The 23,846-nt window shown below is 37.1% G+C and overlaps 1 protein-coding gene and 1 pseudogene across 2 annotated transcripts in view; one reads left to right on the top strand and one right to left on the bottom strand.

Annotated features, from left to right (window-relative positions):
- Nucleotides 1-23,846, bottom strand: part of MICU3 (mitochondrial calcium uptake family member 3) — a 110,420-nt gene that overhangs the window by 84,352 nt on the left and 2,222 nt on the right. The gene's annotated exons all lie outside the window — the stretch shown is intronic.
- On the top strand, nucleotides 3,159-4,543 carry LOC116859552 (annotated as a pseudogene).

The following is a 23,846-nucleotide window of genomic DNA, read 5'->3' as shown; positions in this document are numbered from 1 at the left end:
CAGAACAATAGGGACAGTATGGTCATATCTGTGTTACAAAGAAAATGATGTATATGTTTAAGTTTATAGGTTTGTAAATGTATTTTAAAGGCCTAAAATGAGAGAAAACATTTATGACCCACAAAGTAAGAACAGGATTTAATTCTTACATATCCTAAAAATCAATAAATTTTTAAAAAATGACAGAAGATATTAAAAACCAAGTCCTAGGAAACTATAAACAAACAAAAAATTCTCTACTTCACCAGTAATCATAGAAATAGAATTTATAACAATCATGATAAATTATTTTTTCACACTCATGTTGGAAATAATTAAATTTGAAAGTATTAAAGGGGACACTAGAAGTCCATCATAATTGCTGACAGAAGTATATTTTGATGCAACCATTTTAAAGAACAATTCAGTGAAATAAGTCAAGCAGAGAGAGTCAATTATCATATGGTTTCACTTATTTGTGGAACATAACAAATAACATGGAGGACATGGGGAGATGGAGAGGAGAAGGGAGTTGAGGGAAATTGGAAGGGGAGGTGAACCATGAGAGACCATGGACTCTGAAAAACAACCTGAGGGTCTTGAAGGGGCAGGGGGTGGGAGGTTGGGGGAACCAGGTGGTGGGTACTAGGGAGGGCACGTATTGCGTGGAGCACTGGGTGTGGTGCAAAAACACTGAATACTGTTACGCTGAAAAGAAGTTAAAAAAAAAAAAGAACAATTCAATAGTTGCTCTTAAAACCCAGTACGATGCTAGAGACCTAGCATTGTAACATGTGCATCTACACAGAAACCTGGATATTCACTGCAGGACTATTTCTAACAGTGAAAAAATAGAAACATTCAAAATTCCCATCAGTGAGATAATAAATAAATTATGGCACATCAGTGAGTAGTAGTCTGTGGCCATTAAAAAGAATATGGTAGATCAGGAAGTGGTATTACCATAAGATTCACAAGACACACAACTTGGTGGAAAAAAAGTTATGAAGGAATGGGTAAAAAAAAAAGACAGAAACCAAGGTCACACTTTAAAGAATCATAAATACACATGTATAGACTTTAAAAAAGCAGTGGAATGCTGTATTATTTTTTAGAAAGCAAACAACACATATATTATTAGCCTCATTTTACAAAAGAGTTACTAGCCCAATCTAGAGTAGCCTTCATCACAGTCATACAGATAGCAACTAAGTCTATGACTAGATCCAGTGTTCCTTCACATTATGCAATTTGGCATGTTTGAATAAAAGTGCATTGGTTTGGGGGCACCTGGGTGGCTAAGTGGATTAAGCCTCTGCCTTCAGCTCAGGTCATGGTCTCAGGGTCCTGGGATCGAGCTCCGCATCGGACTCTCTGCTAAGCAGGGAGCCTACTCCCCGCACCCTGCCTGACTCTCTGCCTACTTGTGATCTCCCTCTCTGTCAAAAAAAAATTAAAAAAAAAAAAAAGTGCATTGGTTTTGTAATCCTTCAGGCCTATCTTCAAATGCCAACTTCACGCCTTCCTAGTTAGGTAACCTTGGAAAAAATAATCTCTCTGAACTTTAGCATTTTCAACTATAAAAATGGGCAAATAAATATTAACTCCACAAACTATAAAGATTAAATGAAAACTTAATGAGAATAACTCCTTCTCTGTCGGCCAATAGAATCTCCAATAGAATCAGTTCGTCAAGAATGTCTACTCTGTTGATCATCAGGGTCCAGAAATAGTCTTTGGCAGCTCAGCTCCATGTATAAAGTTTGAGGTATCAAATGCCTCTGTGGTACTATAAGTTGGGAGTTCTTTAAATGTGTCCATGATGATAAAACTATTCCAACAGCCTGGCATTTCCTTGAGGTCCCATCTGCCTCTACCACCTTTCTCTCAGTCTTCCTGGCTCAGTTCCAAACATCTAGATTATATAGTATGTGGTGTTCTATTTATTTAAGAGTCATGGCTGACTCTTCATGACAAAAATCTCTAGCTATGCACTGAGGCACTGTCTTCTAGGCCTGGCTACATGACTCCCAAGGTAGTTTTTCTAGACTGCAACTGGAAGGAATAAGCATAACATCATTAATAGTCTGGACTATTTTACCCTAAATGAATCACCTTGAACTTACCCAACTTGAATTAGTTAGCTTAGGCTGCCATAACAAAATACCACGGACTGGATGGCTTAAACAATAGAAATGTATTTTCTCACAGTTCTAGAAGCTACAAGTCCAAGATCAAGGAGTCAGCATATTAAGTTTCTGATGAGAGCTCTCTTTATGGCTTGCAGATGGCACCTTCTTTCTATAACCTCATATGCTCTTTCCGCAGTGTGTTGGGCACATTAAGAAAGTGTGAGTGTGCTCCCTGATGGCTTTTCTGAAAGGACACTAATCCCATCAAATCAGGAGCCTACCTTTAGGACCTCATTTAACCTTATGACTTCCTTAGAGATCCCATTTCCAAATACAGCCATGCTAGAGGTTAGAGCTTTAATATATGAATTTTGAGGGGACACATTCAGTCCATAACACCAACCATTGAGTGACTCATCTGCCCTTTTCCTGTACTCATTCATATAGATCTTAAAAATGCTCTGGCAGGTCATTTCCCTCAAGCTGGAATTTTATTTTCTGGAAGAACTTGAAGGAGATTTTACTATTTACCCTCTCTTTTGGAGCCTTTATAAACAATCATTAAGTAAGATCAGTACTGGAGTCCTTGGCCTACCTATCCCCCAGTGGCAGGGTTTCCGGCTTACCAGTCACAACTTGAAATTCCCTGCCCACCATCCAGCCTTGGCCTACTTGCATCACAGTGGGGGATCTCCTGCACGCCAGGTCTATCCCATGGTTCCCTGCCTGTCAACAATGGCCTAATGCACACCAGCAGGAGTTTCCAGGCTGCCAGTCCTAGCTTATGCCAGCCTCAGCCCAGCAACTCTGGAGAAAAGCTCTAGCTGTGAATACACCTTTTCTAACAAGGCCTAAATCCCAACCTAGGGAGGAAGTTTGTTCTTTCCTTAGGTTCTCTCCCTCAGCCCTAGAATAGTCTTTTGAATTTAATTCCTTCTTCGTAGCTAACCTCTTGTAAATTGTGAACAGTTCTTCATATTGAACCTTATCTGTTCAAATTATTGTGTGGTTTCCAGAAGCCTGGACCCTGACACAGAAGAGTTTGAGATGACTGTCACTGGGTGTTTCACAGTGCCCCAGGAACAAGCAGAAGAGAGGTACACCAGAGTCAGAGAAAGAAGCCTCTTCCGCCTACAGTACCCCCACTACACACTCTACCAGCAAAAAAAAAAAAAAAAAAAAAAATGTTTGCAAGTTCCAACACAGCATTAAAAGAGGATGAAATGAAGGGTAGCTTTGAAACTGAGGCAATAACCTGACACCTAGTATTGTAGCCTTGCTGATATCTGTACACAAAGTCCCTATTTAGGTACATTTTTTTTTAAAAGTTAACATATGCCAAGACCTTCCTATGTGTCTGACCATTTTAAGGTCTCTTAATAATCCTGTAATGTGGGATGTGTGGGTGGTCAATCAAGCATCTGGTTAAGCATCTGCCTTCGGCTCCTGTCATGATCCCAGGGTTGCACTCCCTTCTTCCTCTGCCTGCCACTCCCCCTGCTTGTGCCCTCTCTCTGACCAAAAAAAAAAAAAAAAAAAATCTTAAAAAAAAAAAAATCCTGTAACGTAGGGACCATTACTATCCCTACTTTACAGATGAGGGAAACAAGGCATGTAAATTTAATTAGTTTTGGCAAGGTTCTCGAGTAAAAGAGCTGAGATTCAGATCTAGGTATTCTGACTCCAAAGACCACACTCTCAATCACAATGCTATATTAACTTTTGTTTCTATTGCTAAGACAAAAACAAGTGTTAGAATGTGAAGAGATCTGTCCTTTTTCTGGAGGCCACCTCCCCCACCAGTCCCATGCACCATTAGCGTGGCACCGTTTCCTCTCACACTCCTGGGTGCTGCTCAGAGCAGCATCACCCTTTAGACTAGAAAGCTGGCGGGCACAGAGAAAGAAACAAAACAAGAAAGTGGAGGAGGTGCTAGAGGATGAGGAAGAAGAATATGTGATGTAAACGTTTCCCGATCATCGAGTGGAGAAGGCAAAGTGGAGAATTTCCTGAAGTGGAAGGGGTCCTCAGATGCGGACGACACTTGGGAGCCAGAAGAGAACCTGGGCTGCACTGACCTCATGGCCATTTCTACAGTCACAGAACAGTACATGGGACAGAGAAATTATATAGGAAGGCTAGTGCAAAAATGACTGATTCTGAAAATAAAGCAGAGAACAAACCAAAGAAGAAAAAAGAGCCAAAAAAGTCATGAGACTCTGCCCAGGGTCTGGAGCTGGAGCAGATTAGTAGAGCTACAGACTCCAGGGCATAGCTCATGTTCTCGATGAAATGGAAAAAATATGATGAGGATGACCCTTCCAAGGAAGCCAATGTCAAGTGTCCACTGGGTCACATGCTTCTATGAAGAAAGTCTGATGTGGCATTCCCACCTCTTAGAGGACGATGACAAAAAAGATGACAAGAATTAACTCTCCTGAGTACCAGTCCCTGTCACACCTGACTGTGGGTTTCACGTGGAGAGGGAAGGAGTTCTACTTGTCTTGACACCACAGAGGAGGCTTGAGGAGATGTCCTTTGAAGAGCAGTACTTAGAGCCACCCAAAGGAATATAAAGCCTTCCCAGCTGTGTACTTTGCAGACTCATCCCAGGGGAGAGGAAGGAGGAGATGCGCTGCAAGGCAACTCATTCTGTACTTTGGTGAGAAAAACAGAAGACCTTCCACGAAGGACAAAACTTGCAGAATGCACGTATAGGAGAGCAAACGATACTATAGATCTTCAAAGAGCATCTCTATAATGCACAGCCTCCTTTCCAAGGGTTAACTCTGCATTTTTACAGTGTAACATGTCTATAGTTTTGGAGGATCAGTGGTGTGCCACTCAGGGGTAGGAGGGATGGGACAGGAAGGAAGGGAGACAGGAAGCATCGTTTTTGTTAAAACTTGGGGCCTGATGGTGAAACACTGGAAAGAACAACCTAATAATGATTTGGTTTTATGTCCAGAATATTTTATCTTTAAAAAACATGTCACTGGCTACCTAAATGAAGACTGTGAGACTCTAAAAGCTGTGAAGACCTGAAACTTCTTTTTTTGTTTTTGGTTGTTGTGTTTTGTTAGTTACCATACAGTGCATCATTAGTTTTGGATGTAGTGTTCCATTATTCATTGTGTCTAACTCCCAGGGCTCCATGCAATCCGTGCCCTCCTTAATACTTGTCAAGGTGTCCCCTGCCTGAGCTTAATGCTGTTCCCAACAAAGAGCTATATACCAGTTAGTAAGTCAGGAGGGACAGTTTTATTGGAACATACACCAGGCAATTGTTCTTAGAAGCACTAATCCTTGACGTTGATAAGACCCTTTTTTTTTTTCAATTATAAAGTTTTAAATATCAGCTTGTTCATCCAGGCAAATGGCTGAGGTATTTGTGGAGGGGAAGAGGGTGGAATAGAAGGTGGGAGAGTAGGGAAAGAAAGGCCCATGCTCTTAGAATGGAAAGTTCTTGGAGCCGCTCTCCTTTTTGAACTTTGAACCCTGAAACCATTGGTACCGGCACTGACAGCACAAGTTCACAGGAAGAGTTTAAGGGTTGAAGGATTTTAAAAGCCCTAGACTCAGGAGAAGATTAAGCTTTCATACTGGGACAGTGGTTCACTTTAAAACACCAAGAAAATTTCTTTCTAATCCTAGGAATTACCTAATACCCAAAATGTTGTCTTGAATCATAAGATCCATCAGTTCTTGACATTGTCTAGACCTGTACCTAAAAGTCCATTGTCAAATCTTTTTAGGCATGTGTTAGGCATCTGTGAAAACTTCATTTAAATGTAAACTTTGTACCACATCATCAGTTTTGGTCTTAAAACTATAGATTAAAAAAAAAAAAAGTGAAGAGAAACTCTATTAGAGGCTAAAGTTCTTTAATATTCCTATTTAAAAAGAGAGCACACTTAGATAGCATTTATCTCTGAAGGAAACTATAAACAAATATGTCAAAATGTTAACAAGTAGTAATTCTGAATGTTGGATGACACAGTTCACCCTTTAACAGAGGTTTGAACTGCACAGGTCATTGATCCATGGATTTTTTTTTTTTCGATAAATACAGTACAGTACTATAAATATATTTTCTCTGCCTTATGCTCTTCTTAATATTTTATTTTTAATTTAATAAATATTAAATATTAAAATATTTAATAATATTTTCTTTTCTCTAGCTTATCTTGTGAGAATAAAATAAGGTGTACATATATTATAATAACTTACATATACATACCACATAAAAACAGGTGTTAACCAACTGTTTATATTATCAGTAAGGCTTCTGGTATACAGTAAGCTATTAATAGTTACGTTGGGGGGGACTCAAAAGTTATATGTGGATTTTTGACTGCACGGGGGGTTAGTGCCCATAGTCCTACATTATTCAAGGGTCAGCTGTATAATTTTACATATCTTTTAAATTTGACAAAAACAACTTTAAAAAGGGCATGTAAGAAAGGAGCACTACTTAAAGGTATATAATCTTGGGGTGCCTGGGTGGCTCAGTGGGTTAAGCCTCTGCCTTGGGCTTGGGTCGTGGTCCTGGGGTCCTGGGATTGAGCCCCGCATTGGGCTCTCCGCTCAGAGGGGAGCCTGCTTCCCGGCCCCCGCCCCCCGCCTGCCTCTCTGTCTACTTGTGATATCTGTCTGTCAAAAAAAAAAAAAAAAAAAGTATATAATCTTAAAAATTATTCAGTTTTTCAGTTGTAGAAATTATTATTGAAAAGGATAAGCAAGTTTTAAAAATCACTTAATATTACCTAGTTTTGGCACTTTATTCCCATTACATTGACATTTGACTTTCAGAGAGAACTTAAATGTCCCTGAATGAAAGGTGGCACCTGGGTGGCTCAGTGGGTTAAAGCAGAGTGTCACTGAATTTAAAATGAATGAAAGGTGGCACCTGGGTGGCTCAGTGGGTTAAAGCCTCTGCCTTCAGCTCAGGTGATGATCTCAGGGTCCTGGGATCGAGACCCGCATCGGGCTCTCCGCTCAGCAGGGAGCCTGCTTCCCTTCCTCTCTCTCTGCCTGACTCTCTGCCTACTTGTGAATTCGGTCTGTCAAATAAATAAATAAAAATCTTTAAAAAAATAAAACTAAAAAAATAAAATGAATGAAAGTTGAGAAGGCATTATCTGGGACAAAGTTTATAAAACTGGTGTTTTAATTTATAAAACAGATTTAAAATATATATACAATGGAATATTACTCAGCCATGAGAAAGAATGAAATCTTGCCATTTACAAATGGAGCTAGAGGTGTAATGCTAAGTGAAATAAGTCAGAGAAAAACAAATACCATGTGAGTTCACTCAAATACCATGTGAGTTTACTCATATGTGGAATTAAGAAACAAAACAAACAGGCAAAGGGGAAAAAAAGAGAAAGACAAATCAAGAAAGAGACTCTTAACCGTAGAAAACAAACCGATGGTTACCAGAGGGGAGGTGGATGGGAGACAGGTGAAACAGGTGATGGGAGATTAAGGAGGGCACTTGTGATGAGCACTGGGTGATGTATGGAGTTGTTGAATCACTATGTTGTACACCTGGAACTAATATAATACTGTATGTTAACTAACTGGAATTAAAATAAAAAATTAAGTTTAGAGAGGATAAAAAAGATGGGAACATTTAAAGCAACAAGTTATAATCAAATAAAATATTAGGAAGAATAAAGTGATTGTAAGATTAAACAACTATTATAGCTGAAATGGACCTTACAAATTCAAATCAATCATCCCTACCTACGACATTTCATAGAATAACCCTGAATGGTTAAATGACTCCGTTACTGTTACAAAGACAGATGTTGGCAGAGCCCCAAAACTGAACCTCTCTACACACCCTATCTCATTTGAGATAGAAACATTTTTAAAGGCATAATTAATATGAACACTCTTTGTTCTGAACGTTTTCTACTTAGAGAATTTTATGTGGGGATTCAGTTTCATTATCTAAGAAAGTCTGAAATATTCCCATCTAGAAAGTTACCAGTGAAGGAAGACAAAAAAGCTGATGCTCAAAGAAACAGACTAAGTTCTTCTCTATCTCCAAATACAGAACTATGTAGTGTTTATTTGCAGGAACCATCGCAAGCTCATAAATTTCTAGCAGATTATAGAGTGTATATCTGGAAAGTAGGTCTTGATTAGGCTCAGAGAGGTGGTGGTTGTAGAGATTAGGCCAATGAATTTCTCCTACCACAAGGAAACCTGTAAGACTTGAGGTAGGAAAGCAGATTCTCCTTCAGGTTTTATCAGTGCAGTGAGATTATTTTTGCAGACTGAAATTTACTTAGATTACCTGAGGACAACATAAAATCTACACATTACATATGATATACATACTTTCAATTAAAATTCCTATTTAAACTGGAGGAGTTATCAGTTCTTTTTTTTTTTTTTAAGATTTTATTTATTATTTATTTGACAGACAGAGATCACAAGTTGGCAGAGAGGCAGGCAGAGAGAGAGGAAGGGAAGCAGGCTGACTGCCAAGCAGAAAGCCCGATGCAGGGCTCGATCCCAGGACCCTGGGATTATGACCTGAGCCAAAGGCAGAGTCTTAACCCACTGAGCCACCCAGGCGCCCAGGAGTTATCAGTTCTTATAATGAGAATTAGAAAGTTAAGGATATGATGTTTGAAGTAGTTGGTGGTACAAAAATATGTCAATTATAGGAGTGCCTGGGTGGCTCAGTGGGTTAAAGCCTCTGCCTTCGGCTCGGTTCATGATCCAAGGGTCTTGGGATCGAGCCCCACGTCAGGCTCTTTGCTCAGCAGGGAGCCTGCTTCTCTGTCTCTCTCTGCCTGCCTCTCTGCCTACCTGTGATCGCTGCCTGCCAAATAAATAAAATATTAAAAAAAAAAACAAAAAATATATATTAATTATATTAATGAAGTCACTCTTCTTCCTAGGCATACAGCTAGAGTATACTTCCCAGTATCTCTGGCACATAGATGTGGCCATATGACTCAGTTTAGAAAATGTAATAGGAATGGTAGTGATGCCTGGCCCATAAAATCTTGCCACAAGAAGGCTCCTTCTATGCTTCATCACCCCTTTTTGGCTAACTGGTATGGTGACACCCTGAGTAACCTTGGAAGCCACTTGTTGAAGATGGCAGAGTCACCAACACTCTAGATGCCTGAATGACAAGCAATGGAGGAGAGCCACATGCAGGCATTTTCCTATCAACCCTACACAACCTGAGAATTATTACATAAACAATAAGTAAGCTTTTATCAGGTTAATCCACCGAAATTTGAGGGTCTATGTGTTACTACAAACTAGCTTATTCTGGGCATTCTGGGCGGCTGGGTAGCTCAGTCAGTTAAGCATCTGTAACCCTTTGGCTCAGGTCATGATCCTGGAGGGCCAGGTTCGAACCCCACATTGGCTCCCTGCTCTCTCTGCTCTCACGCACATGCTTGCTCTCTCACTCACTCTCTCTCAAATAAACAAAAAATCTTTAAAACTAGCCTACCCTAACAAGATCATATTTGAATCTAATTCTGTATATAAAATTGACCTGAATCTTAGAAATGATGTGAATGTCTTAACAAGAAGCAGAAAATGAAAGCTTATAATTAGATAATCTGGTGTTAATTTTTTTTTTTTAAGATTTTATTTATTTATCTATTTGAGAGAGACAACAAACAAGTGGGGTGGGGGGCAGAGGAAGAGGGAAAGAGAATCTCAAGCAGACTCCTCACTGAGCACAGAGCCCAACATGGCACTGGATCCCATGACCTTGAGATCATGACCTGAGTTGAAATCAAGAGTCAGGTGCTTAACTGACTGAGTCACAAAAGTGCACCAACAATCTGGTATATCTTCCTGGAGAAGAGTACACTGTTGGACTGTGATATAGTCTAAAAATTAAGGAAAACCTATCCAAGGATTTTATGTGGCCGAGGGTAGAATGTTTACTTTTTCAAGACTCTTTTTTCATCAGTAAAAACTGGTCTTAAATATACTCCCAAGTTTAACATTCTTACGGAACTAAATAAACGTGGTCAGCTGTCTTTTAGCAATCAATTTTATTTATTTTTTAATTTATTTTTATATTTTTGTCACTGAGACGATGAAGGTACTCTGCCCTTCTCTGCCACCAACTTCACCTAGGCACCAATATCGGCCAAATAAATTCATTTTTTTTAAAGATTTTATTTATTTATTTGACAGACAGAGATCACATTTGAGACAGACCCAAATGAGGTGTGCTACAAAGTAGCTGTTGTAGGGTTAGAAATGGAGGTGTCGGGGGGCGCCTGGGTGGCTCAGTGGGTTAAAGCCTCTGCCTTCGGCTCAGGTCATGATCTCAGGGTCCTGGGATCGAGCCCCACATCGGGCCCTCTGCTCAGCGGGGAGCCTGCTTCCTCCTCTCCCTCTGCCTACTTGTAATCTCTGTCTGTCAAATAAATAAATAAAATCTTAAAAAAAAAATTAAAAAAAAAAAAAGAAATGGAGGTATAGGGACATCTTAAAAGATTGTTAAACATGTCTCCTTGTCACAGGTTTCTGTTTCCTAAGAGTTTACACCTAGATAGAATTTCTGAGTTATTAGACATGTGAATCTTCAATTTACTATATAATGTCAACCTGTTTTCCAAAGATTTGTACTCCTACCAACAGAGTATAAGAATTTTTGTTGCCAAAAGTTATTGTCAATTTTTTAAAAATTTCACCAATCTAATTGCTAAGAAATGGTTCTTCATTATGGTTATAATTGCATTTCCCTATTATTAATAATGTTGATCATCTTTTCATGTGTTTGGTCTTCTGAGTATCTTTCCCTTAAATGGCCTGTTCAAACACCCTGTCCATTTTTCTATTGTGTCATCTTTTCTAAACAATGATTTGCAGGGCACCTGGGTGGCTCCGTTGGTTAAGCATCTGCCTTCAGCTCGGGTCATGATTCCAGGGTCCCAGAATCAAGTCCCACGTCAGGCTCCCTGCTCAGCAGGGAATCTACTCCTTCTCCCTCTGTCCCTCCCCCAGCTCATGCTCTCTCTCTCTCAAATAAATAAATAAAATCTTTTAAAAAATAAATAAAAAAATAAAAAATGATTTGCAGATCATTTCCATTTATTTTGGATATTCTTTGCAAGTGCTATGTATTATTAGTATCTTCTGGCATTCCAAGACTTCTATTTTATTAGATATGTTTGTTTTAATGAAGTGAAATGTAGCAGTATCTCCCATTCTGGATTGTGCTATTTGTTTTGTTTTACAAATCCTCCCCCAACCTAGGGCCAAAGTTTTACCATCATATATAGTCCTCTATGTATCTTGAGGTTTTTTGTTTTTTTTTTTTTTAATCACATTTAGGATTCTAATCGACCTCTATTATTATGGCATGAGGCAGACATCTAATTTTATTTTTGTTTCCCACACAGAACACTTCACCTTTAATCAAGCCTTATGGTCTTCCATATCACTGTAGCTCAATATTTGAGGACCACCTTATTTAAACTCCTTCAGCACAGTAATAATAACTATTTTTGTTGTAGTATGTAGTCAATGTTTAAGAATTACTTCATATTTTTTTTTACCAACTTTGTATTCACCATTGCTTCTTGAATTTCAACCTTCATTTTATGTTCATGTCTTCTTCATATCCATTCTTTAGTAATTCTTTTAATAACGATCTGAAGCTGTCCCAATCTTATAAAAATGAATTTATTTTATCCTCATTCCTAAATGACAATTTACCTAGGTATAGAAATCTAAGATGGCAATTATATTCTCTCAGCATTTTGAAGACATATTATACTGTCTTCTGAATTCTATCTATTGTCACAAATTAGTCTTCAGTCAGACCAGCTACTATTCCTTTGTACAAATCTGGCCTGCTTCTCTTTATCTTTCATTTTACAGTTTTACTACAATCTGGCTAACTACAGATTTATTATTATTTATCCCATCCAGGACAGTTTTTACTTCCTAAATCCGGGGATTAACATCTTTGGTCCTTTCTGAGAACTGTTCAACCATTTCCCTTAGAATATCACCTATCTCATTCTCTCAGTTTGTACCCACAATAGACAAATTTTAGACCCAGTCTATTTTCCATGTCTATTATTCTCCTTAATATTTACCATTTCTTTAAAAGTGTTACATTCTGTGCAGTTATTTCAAAACTATCATCCAGATTACTAATTGCCTCTTACTAAATTTTATATGCTGCCTTACCTATCCAGCCTTCAAGGACTATATTTTACATGTGTAGAAGTCTTTATTGATTTTTTCACTGATTTTTCATTACCTTTAATCATTTTAGATACACTTAACTTACAGATTCAACCAAATTATCCAAATTTTAATTGTTAGGAATCCACTCAGTTTATTAACTCTTTTTTAATAAAACTTCATATATTTCATACTTTGGGATTATGAGCTTACCCTCTTCCAGACCTTTTCTGTAGGAATTACATATGGCCAGTGTTCACACTATTTCCCTCCAAAAAAGTTTTGTTTTTCTGTCAGTGACATCAGCTTTTTCTCTGTTTGGGTCACATAAATTCTGACTCTGAAACCATATGAGGTAGTGAGGGACCATGTTTATACATTCTCAGAAAATGTTTTTTTCCACCTGGAGTCCAGACAGACACCTTCAGGTTTCCCTATCATCACACTAGGAGAACGATTTTTTTCTAGTCCATTCTTTTGAAGAGGGCTCTGTGTGTCTCAATTTCAACTTACCAAGGTCTTGTTTCCATTCCCAAACAGGCATTAAAATCCAAGTGTCTACAATTTTAGGAATAATAATCCACTGCTTGCCCAAGTAAGTCACAGCTCACGCTGTTCTAGTAACTAGTTTCCTCTTTATTTCTGCACCTGGCAATTTTCCTTAATGTCTTAAGTACAGTATGGTATTTAAAAGGATGTTTAAAATATTTTTATGACAGATTATATAGTATGCTGTATTGTTAAAACCAGAAGTCTAAACCATTTATTTTATTAAATGGGCATTCCATAATTTATTTATGAGCATTTTCATTTCACTTAAAAGAAAAAAAAGCCATTTTCCTAATACAACATACTTCATATCTAAGAAAAATGGATAGATACCTATTACTCATTCTCTAGTTTTTCCTTAGAAAGGAAACAGATTTTTAGCTAGGTACAACAGCACACAGAATAAAGGTTACATTCATTAGGTTTTACTGTAGTTAGCTATATAAGCTAAGTAAAAATGACTATTTTGACTAAATTGTGGCCAGTAAAATGCGAATGAAAGTGCTTTTTGAGACTTCCTGAAAGGCCCATAGAAAAGGAGCTGACTCTGCTATTCAGAGCCCAGGTAAGTAAAGGCTAAGTGACTCGTTTCTCCTGATCCCAAGCCATCTGCTCCCATGCCACCTTATCTTCACTTGATTCAACCAATCTTATTTCTATAATCTCTTTAATCCCTGAGTTTAAAGTTGTTGTAGAGGGCATTCGTAAGTAGAAATGGGTAAGCAGATCACTGTAGAGGGAGGAAGTGTGGGAAAGGAAAGGGTGGAAGCTCTATATTTTCCCAAGCTCAACAATTTCATGAAGATCACAGTCGCTTTTAGATTAGGATATAGTGCTGTGACTTACTCAGTAGGATACCATGGTGCCTTTACAGATTTTTCTAGGTTAGGTACCTCAGACCCCTCTGTCAAAACCCTGATGCCTAATACTAGTACCAAAGGACTTAAACTCACTCCCTAGGGAACCACTCTGCTATCCTACAATTAAGAAAGCACAGCTGCAGATACTTGAATTTTACAGTATATTTAAGAATACTACTTTCTCAAAAAAGAAAGAAAAGAGAGAGAGAGAATGGCACTTTTCTGTAGAATCTAAGAAACCTTCCTTAATGAAACCTATCACCAAAATATGAAAAAGACATGTTTCTAGAACTTCTCTATCAGCCTATAATCAAATAATATACCCTTGGGTCCCTGAGTAACTTCTCTTCTTACTTATCTGACATTCAGATAATCCCTCTGTAGTTCACTTCTCCATATCCTTCCAATTTTCACCATTTCTACTGAAGACCGATGTGCAAGCCAATCTCTGGCTTTCACCATGTTCTAAATTCTGCTGGGCAGGGGATGTGGATAAAATACCTAAGACACAGAGAGCTACTCTCCTATAATTTGCCAGCAAATGGCAGGCATGTTGATGTTTGCCTGCTTGCCTGCAGTTTTACAAAAATTTTTTTAAAGATTTTATTTATTTATTTGACAGACAGAGATTACAAGTAGGTGGAGAGGCAGGCAGAGAGAGAGGGGGTAAGCAGGCTTCCCACTGAGCAGAGAGCCCGATGCGGGGCTCGATTCCACAATCCTGGGATCATGACCCGAGCTGAAGGCAGAGGCCTAACCCACTGAGCCATTCAGGTACCCCAGTTTTACAAATTTTTAAAATAAGTATTATAATAATTCAGGATAAGTTCTAGATTTTACTTATTTGGTGATACATATGAAATATTTTTGATAATTAAATATTTAGTTCATAATCGGTATTTGTGCTTCTTATAAAATTTAGAATATTAGATCAAAGTATGAATTACAGATTTTAATCTTACTTCCCAAATAGGATGTATTCACTTTGATTAAGTCTGTGTTATAAAATACTTGAATCAAAATTCTTATCTAACTTTGAAGATGATGATGAAGTAATCACCAGGGCTGGCAAATCAGGGAACAGGACAGGCATATGCAACAATACATGTACACAGTACTGGACCAAGAGGTTACTAAGACTGGATTCTTTACTAGGAGGACATAAAATCCTAATATGATCCATTTATTGGGAAAGGAATCAATAGGGAGAAAGCCATATGACAACAAAAGTTCAAGTTACACTGATCTCCCTTCACCATAAACCCTAGTCCAAAAGCTGCCTATGACTTACCACAGGATGCTATCATTAAGTTTGATGGTAATAACAGCCTCAAAACCTGTCTTAATCTCTTGGGGATGATAAGTCAATGTGCTTGTATATATATGGAGAATAACAAGTGACCTTCCATCTTTAGAGTAGTAAGAATAAAATTAAAGTACAGTTGACCCTTGAAAAATGTGGGAGTTAGGGGCACCAAACCCTGTACAGTTGAAAATCCATGGATAACTTTTAATTGCCACAAAACCTAACAACCAATAGCCTCCTGTTAACAGAGCCCTGAAAGTCAAGTAACAATTGTTTTGTACGTTATGTGTATTCTATACTAGATTCTTACAGTAAAATAAGCTGAAGAAAAGACAATGTTTTAAGAAAATCATAAGGAAAATACATTTACAGTACTGTATTTATGGAAAAAAAAAACTGTGTATAAATGGACCTGCACAGTGCAAACCCCTGTTGCTAAGGACCAACTGCTTATGGAAGAAGCTTAGATGATCCTATTTGAATATAACTAATTTTAACAGGTTGGAGCTAGCTTAAACTGGACATAACCTATGGAGCCTTTCTGACCTGATGTGAAACTGGTTAGGAAAAACCCATTTTGAATTGTTCCCAGCAACTGAATAATCCATTATATCCCTTCCAGAGAAAGAGATAATCCAAATATCTCATCTAGTCAATATTTACATATCAATTAGACATCATCCTTATCAAAAAGCAGAAAAAATCGAATTATTTCAAATTCTTTTATATACACTTTCTGTATTCTAAATTCTGGAGCTGGAGTATTAAATGAATAAAAGGTAACCTAGTGAATGGGGAAAAAGCAAAAAACTTGGATTCTACTTTCCCAATTTGGAAAAGTAACTCTTCGATGAACATACACTTACTACGCTAATCAATTAAATGATACAGCGCTAAATTTCCACATTTTATTTTGCTTATATAATCTATCAATATGTCAAAGCATTAAGGAGTAAAGGGTTACTTAAAAAGCAGAGGAGAGGGCAGTTGGGTGGCTCAGTGGGTTAAGCCTCTGCCTTCGGCTCAGGTCATGATCTCAGGGTCCTGGGATCGAGCCCTGAATCGGACTCTCTACTCAGGGGGGAGCCTGCTTCCCCCTCTCTCTCTGCCTGCCTCTCTGCCTACTTGTGATCTCTCTCCCTCTCTCTGTCAAATAAATAAATAAAATCTTAAAAAAAAAAAGTAGAGGAGAAACATTATATCTAGAAAATCTGTTTAGTACACAAAAGACTAGGCATTTTCCTTAATGCTAGATAGATAATGTCATAAATAAAACTTGTTTGATTTTTAATCACATTTTTCTCCAACATAAGAGTGTTTACACTAAACAAAGTAAAGTTACTCAAATTCTTAGTGTTTGGGACAACAATTACAGGAGATCAGTGAGAATTAATAATCTCCAGTTTATACTTGCCCATCAAGTTTAAATAAAAGAATAAAATCTCTAGTGTTTTGTAAGTTTGGTCCACTTCCTACGTAAGTTAAATATTTCATCATGGGTAAAAAAAAGTACTAATTAGATCATATTACTAAAGTCTGTACATCTTAAAAAGTGGAATAACATACAAGAGAATTAAAATAGCAAAAGCTGTGACCATGTGGAAATACCCACTGAAAAACTTCTACATTTCATGAGCAAGTTAAAAAAGATTTCATGGTTTTCTAGTGGTTTGTGTTCTTTTTAATGGCTGTTTCAATCCACCACTCACCAAATCTATCATGGTTACTCTACAAATTTCTATTATCTTGCTCTCAGGCGGTAACATCACCTTCTATTTTATAGCAAAATAGTAATCATCAGGCAAAAACTCCTTCAACCACTTGCTACTAAAAATGAATAATTTCTGTGTCCTCCCATTCCTTCTTCCTATTACACCAGAAATGCCATTGTTCCTATTATCTAAGATTAAATTCTTCCCTAGTGCTTTAACTTTCATTTCCCATCTGTACCCTGGTTCTTGACAAATCAATTAACCCCCCTCCTTCCTTTGGTTTACTGTTTCTCCTCTTACCTTCAACATTTAAGCATATATTTTTTTAATATTTTATTTATTTATTGACAGAGAGAGAGAGAGAGAGAGATCACAAGTAGACAGGCAGGCAGAGAGAGAGGGAGAAGCAGGCTCCCTGCTGAGCAGAGAGCCCGATGCGGGGCTCAATCCCAGGACCCTGGAATCATGACCCGAGCCGAAGGCAGAGGCTTTAACCCACTGAGCAACCCAGGAGCCCCAACATTTAAACATATTTAAGGGTCTACTATTTAAAAAATAAAAAATAAATAAATAATAAAATCTATGTTCCTTAAGCTATTGCCCTCGCTTCTCCCCTTGACAGCCAAATTTATAAAAGTATTGTCAACACTTACCTCATCTTGTCCACATCACCTTTTCTTTACTTTTACTTTCAGCTTCTCCAACTACAATTTGATTTTCACCTCCAAGATATCACCAAGATCATCCATGAACTTCTTATTGCTAAATCCAGTGAATACTTTCTATTGCTCATCTAAGATGAACTCCTCTGGTAGAACTCATTGATACGGACTATAGTACTACTTGTCTGAAGTACTTACTACCTTCTGTTGGCTTCCATGACTCTCCTGGCTTTACCAGTCTAGACATTACTTCTCAGCTTTTTGTAGGGTTCTATTTTTCTGACAGTTTTTTACATCACTGATGCTCACCAGGACTCGTTCCTTAGGGGCTTTTCTCTTTATGTTCTATATATTCTAAACAATGTCATCCATTCTTATGACTTTCAATGCTTGGTGATTTTCAAATCTATTGTTATAAGCACAGATTTTTCTCCTAAGCTTCTGAGCTATGTATCCAACTGGAAGTTTCCCTTCAGCTGTCCAGAAGACACCCTGATCCACTGTAGTTAAAACCATAATTCATGCACACTCCCCCCAACCTTTTTTTTTCTCCTGAGGACCTAGTCTCAATGAACTGCTGCACAATCCACCCAGTGCCCAAGTCAAAAACTTGATTCTCCCATCTCTCTCATCCCTAAAATCTAGTCAACTACCAATCCTCGTTGATCCTACCTCTTGAAATTCTCTCCAGTGTGGGAACTTCTCATTGCTTCACTGCTATTTCCCTAGTAAAGTTATAACCATTTTTTGTCTAAATAAATATTATGGGTAAAAACCGTCTGACATATATTTTTTTTAATTAAAGAATATAGAGAATCATACCCTCTAACATTCTCATCTAAGAAATAACAACATCTTACCTGGCCTCCTCCCTTTCAGCATCGCAGCCTTCCCTCTACTTTCCCTATCCAGTCAAAGTGATATTCCTAAAATGCAATTTTGATTATATCATCCTCATGACTAAAAATCTACAATGTCTCCCTACTCTTAAGGTAAAGTTCAAATTCCTTGTCTTAGAAGGTCTTGTACTATCTTCCCCCTGATTACCTTCTAGCGAACTGTCTGATCACTCTTGCCTCAAATTCTCTGCTATACCTCCACACTGATCTTTCAATTCTGGAAACATGCTATGCTTGTTCTCACACATGTTATTTCCTCCTGGAACACATGTCTCCACCCACTTTGTCTCCTTGTTTCCCTAATAATTCCTACCTATCTTTTATATCTCAATTTAGACACTACTTCTCCCAGGAAGCCATGCTTAATGTCCCAAGCCTCGGCTTTACGTCCCTCCTGTAGGATCCCATAGTATACTCTATTTTTCCCATCACACCACTTTAGCATATTGCATTACAATTATTCTGTATCCTCACTACACTATAAGCTACAAAAGGACATTAGTTTTATTTCATCCGCCAATAAATCTAGGACATACTACACTTCAATAAACATTCCTTGAGTAAAGTATTTGAATGAATAAATGGATGAGTGGAAAGATGGATAAATTGTTTCTAAATGAAACATGAAATGGAAATCTTGATTTTTATAGCTATAATACTGAAAATAACTGCTTAATACATGAATCATAAGAAATATTAATCATTTAGATAGAATCATGTACTTTAAGATAAATGATCTTCCCTAATATTTTTCCAGGACAGGAACAGGTAATATTCTTTAGCACACTACATGTACCATTTAAAAGAGAAAGAAGTGGAGGGGAAAGAGATTAAAGGAGCCATTTAGTGATGGAACTGCTTTATTGATAGTAACTAAGAGACTTTTGAAAACTGTTATGGGAATCTGGTAGTCAACAGTTTAGATATATAATTTTACATGAGCAACTACCTCAAAGTAAAAACATTAAAGTATTTAATACTAAAAGCTAAGGACTCTAAAGAGAATGAATCTGTTGTCTTCTCATATACTTAGAAAGAGAAGAAAACAAAAATGTATGCACTCTGCACCTACTATCTAATGAAACTAAAATTAGTTACTGAATTCAAATATACTACTAATATTTTGACTCAGTGTCCAATCATGAATCCTCACAGATAACACAAAGAGGTGATACATCCATTATTTTACCTTGCATTAGCTTTCTAATATCTAAAGTCGAATGCAAATTTGCATGGATGAGGTGATTTTATGAAAGCAAGCTTTTTAAAGAACTGTCATAATAAAATATTGTAACTCATTTCAGGAGTTAGCATTCATTCAGTCATTAAGTAAGAATTTATTAAAATCTTAAGAGCTACAAAATTTATGTGCTATATGGAAGACGAATGAAACCACCCTCAAAGAAGCTTCAAAAATTTAGGGTTAATATAATTGTTTTAATAATCTCAAATATCTTCTTTAATCTTTACATAGAAAATGGCATCCATTTCTCAAAAATTACTAAAGATAAAGTATATATTCAATCAATAAGAGGGAAGCTACATTTTACTTTACTCAGTATTCATAAACAGTCCAGCCCCAAATTACATAAAGAGAATTATGTGTCAGAATTCGAGAATCAACTAGGAAGTGACATTAAACCCAAATACTATTTACCTGAATTCCAATTCAAAATACAACTCAATGTTTTTATTATATTTTTTAATGTGGAGATTATAGAGATCAAGGAAAAAAAAAAAACTGGTATACACCTTCATTCAAACCGACTGCTGTGCACTAATTTACAATTTCCAAGTCTTAGAAGAGAATTACAGATGAGAATTTTTAAATTTAAGTTCAAAATCATGAGAGTTTCATTTCCTGATTCCCAGTGTGGATCTGAATAAAGACATCCATAAAATGTAACAATCTTTCACTGCAACCCAAAAAGTACATGCACTTTTATAACTCCTGGCTTGGTATAACCAGAAAAAGGATATTTTTTTTTTTTCCAAATTCATCCAAATTTTATTCTGTGATACTTAGGAAAAAAAAAATCTATACTTAAATCACTGTACATGAATCCATAACATGATCATACCTCTAGAATGTGCGTAGAACCTGGTGGATTTGCCATGAAGTGATCCAGAAAACAAAAAGTGGGGATCACCCACCTAGTTTAGCCTCCTATACAAAATGTTATTCTGCACAGAATTAACCTATCCTCAGTTTTACACCTCTGAGGCTTCTCTCTATAAAAATTTATGAATCTTCTTCATTTACACCTCTGGCAGATTCTTCAATATTCTGGGGAAGAATAAGCATAACTTCCTGTCTCAAAATGTGCTGCCTTGGATTGGAAAAGATAGATAATGAAAGAAATTTTAAAAATGCACGATTACTGGCAATTATTATAGAACTATACCAAAGAAATACAAATATTGCTCTCTTTTCCACTTGAGAGTAAAACTATGTGCAAGTCACAAAATGATGTATTCTGTACAATAAGTAAAATATGGATTAAAGTGTATTAAGCAACCTAAATTTTTTTTATTTTGAACCTTTTGAAACAAAAAAGCAACCCTAGAACAAAATTTTTTCCACTAAATAAAAATAATGTTTTAAGGATAAAATTGTAGGGTTCTAAACAGAATCTTGTCTCCCATCTCTTTATAATATTAATAAAGTTCAAGGCCATGTCTACTGAAAAATTCTGGCAAGCCAAACTTGCACAATTAAAATAAATACAATGTCACGTGATTGGTCTCCTAAAGCCTGGAATTTTGACCTTGACCGAAGTCTTCTGAATTCTAATGCTATAAATAACCAGCATTTAGATGAAAAAAAAATCTTAAACTATTAATTCTCACTGAATGTGGTTGTGCCTTTTCAACGCATATATCCCATGCAAATGTTTAGCATGGGCTTATTCATTGGACAAAAATGTATTGTGTGTCTACCAGGGCTAGGCCCCATATCAAGCAATGAATATATAAAGGAGACAGGACCAACACAGTGCCCCTCCTTAAAGTGCTAGAAAAAGCAGAGAAGACAAATAATTGCAAAAAGTAATCACCTAGAAGTATAGGATATGCACGGGGCATTTTTAATATCTATAGAGTAAGGGAAAGCATCCTGGAGAAGTTGAGAGTCAATGTCTTAAAAACAAAAATCTTCAAGGCTATGGTAATAGAACTGTTTATCTGTAAGTTATGGCCATTCACACCTATCAGTTAAACTCTATATTCCGTAACATGTACAGGTTAACTTATTACTAGGTTTACATTTAGCATAACATGCTGTTTAAAAGAAGTTTTATAAATCAAATTTCTCATAGTTTTAAACCACAAAAGGAATAATTTCTAGCAGTTCAGTAAAATCAAATGAGCATAACGAGTAAAGTGGCAACACAGCTTTAAATAGTTCTGAAAAATGGAAGGCTGACTTCATGAGTTTCTTTCAATCTCTTTCTCTCTTAACCACAATAAAGTCACAGTAAAAGGATTTTTTTTAAAGATAGAAACATATAAGGACTAAGAAAGAGAAAAGGAAAGGAGACTAAAACAATCAAAAGAATTCATCAAATTTTTACAAATTGGAGAAGATGAAGGAGTGATAATTGATAATTGACCTGGGGCGGGGGCGGGGGGCAGAATGCCCCTATACTCTCAATACTGGAAGACTGAGGAGGAGAAGACCAAATGGAAGTGAGCTGACTAGAGATGCAGATGCCAGAAAGGATAAGACCTTAGGAATTCAAGGAGTGGTGAGGTTAGAGTAAGTGATGGGGCTGAAAACAGAGCATTAGATAACAATAGGTAAAGACATCATTGGATACTTCCCCAAAACACAGGCTCTCACATACAGGTGCATGTGCACCTGCACCTAGATTACAACTCCTGCAACTTCTCCTATTCTTTGGAGAAACTCAATGACACCAGAGAAAAGGACTTATAAAACACTGACATTTGGGGGCACCTGGGTAGTTCAAATGGTTAAGCATCTGACTTGATTTCAGCTTAGGTAATAATCTCAGGGTTGTGAGGCTGAGCCCTGCATTGGGCTCCACACTGGGCATGGAGCCTGCTTAAGATTCTCTCTTTTTGTCTCCCTCTGCTGCTCCCCTCTTCCTCTCTAAAACAAAACAAAACAAAACAAAACCATAAACAAAACCATAAACAAAAAAAGCACTGACATCTGGATGCCACTCTATTAAGAAGCCTAGGTCACCAAATGAAAAGCCAGTCTCATGTACAAATAGCTTCTGAGTAGCTCTCAAATATAGAGAGGTAACAACTACAGAAAAGTGAGGAAAACTTTCAAAATGAAAGTGAGAGCTTAGAAAATCAATCAGGAACAAAAATTAACCTGGAAGAAACAAAACAATGCACAAAGTGGAAGACAACTCAAAAACAAAACAAAACTATGATTAATATCCTTACAGTAAAAAGAGAAATTTAGCAGCCATAAAACAAAACAGAAGGCTGTACCAAAGGAACACTAAAGAACAAAAAAATAGTTTTGAGTTAAAAAATTAGAATGACTGAAATAAAACTTTCAATAGGACAGCTGGAAGAAGAGTCAAAGATAGCTCCCATAAAAACAAGCAAACAAGGGGCGCCTGGGTGGCTCAGTGGGTTAAACCTCTGCCTTCAGCTCAGGTCATGATCCCAGAATCCTGGGATCGAGCCCCAAATTGGGCTCTCCACTCGGTGGGGAGGTTGCTTCCTCCTCTCTCTCTGCTTGCCTCTCTGCCTACTTGTGATCTCTCTCTCTGACAAATAAATAAATAAAATCTTTAAAAAACAACAACAACAAGCAAACAAGCAAGAAGATTAAAAAGTTAGAACGGAAGATTAGAATTAGATTAGGTTGTCAGGAGGTGTAACTTCAGACTAACAGAGGTTCCAGAAAAAGAAAAAAACAGAGAAAATGGAGACGTGGAAATTGTCAAAGAAATAATACAAGAAGAACATACAGAACTTAAACACATAAATTTTTATATTGAAAGGATCCTCAAGTTCCCATGACAATAGATGAAAAAATGCCCACATAAAGCTCTTCATTATGAGTCTCAAAAAGCAGGGGGTAAAAAGAAGTCTTCAGGGAGCCTGGGTGGCTCAGTTGGTTAATCATCTGCCTTTAGGTCAGATCATGATCCCAGGGTCCTGGGACCGAGTCCTGCATCAGGTTCCCTGCTCCATGGGGGAGTCTGCTTCTCCCTCTACTCTTCCCCCCTTGCTCTGTGATCTCTCTCTCATTCTCTTTCAAATAAATAAAATCTTAAAAGAAAAAAAGTTCTCAAAGGGGGGGGGGAGATTGATTATAAAACAAATAATCAGAATTGTGTGATTAGAGACTTGGGAAGAGTCAGACAGAGGCCTCTGGTATCATTTACAGAGGAATTTTTATAAACACTAAGCAATTATACCATAACAGGTACAAATAAATAAATAAATGAATAAAATTACAAAAACAAATTTATTGAATGCTCACCACAAGCTAGGGGTACAATTCTATTTAAAATGTATTAATTTAATTTTCATAACTATGGAGGAAGACACTAT

This window comes from Lontra canadensis, unplaced genomic scaffold (assembly GCF_010015895.1).
Source record: "Lontra canadensis isolate GAN:19392208 unplaced genomic scaffold, GSC_riverotter_1.0 scaffold159, whole genome shotgun sequence".
NCBI classification, from domain to species: domain Eukaryota; kingdom Metazoa; phylum Chordata; class Mammalia; order Carnivora; family Mustelidae; genus Lontra; species Lontra canadensis.
Note: the sequence above shows the minus strand (reverse complement) of the source record. Positions and strands in the feature narration are given on the sequence as shown.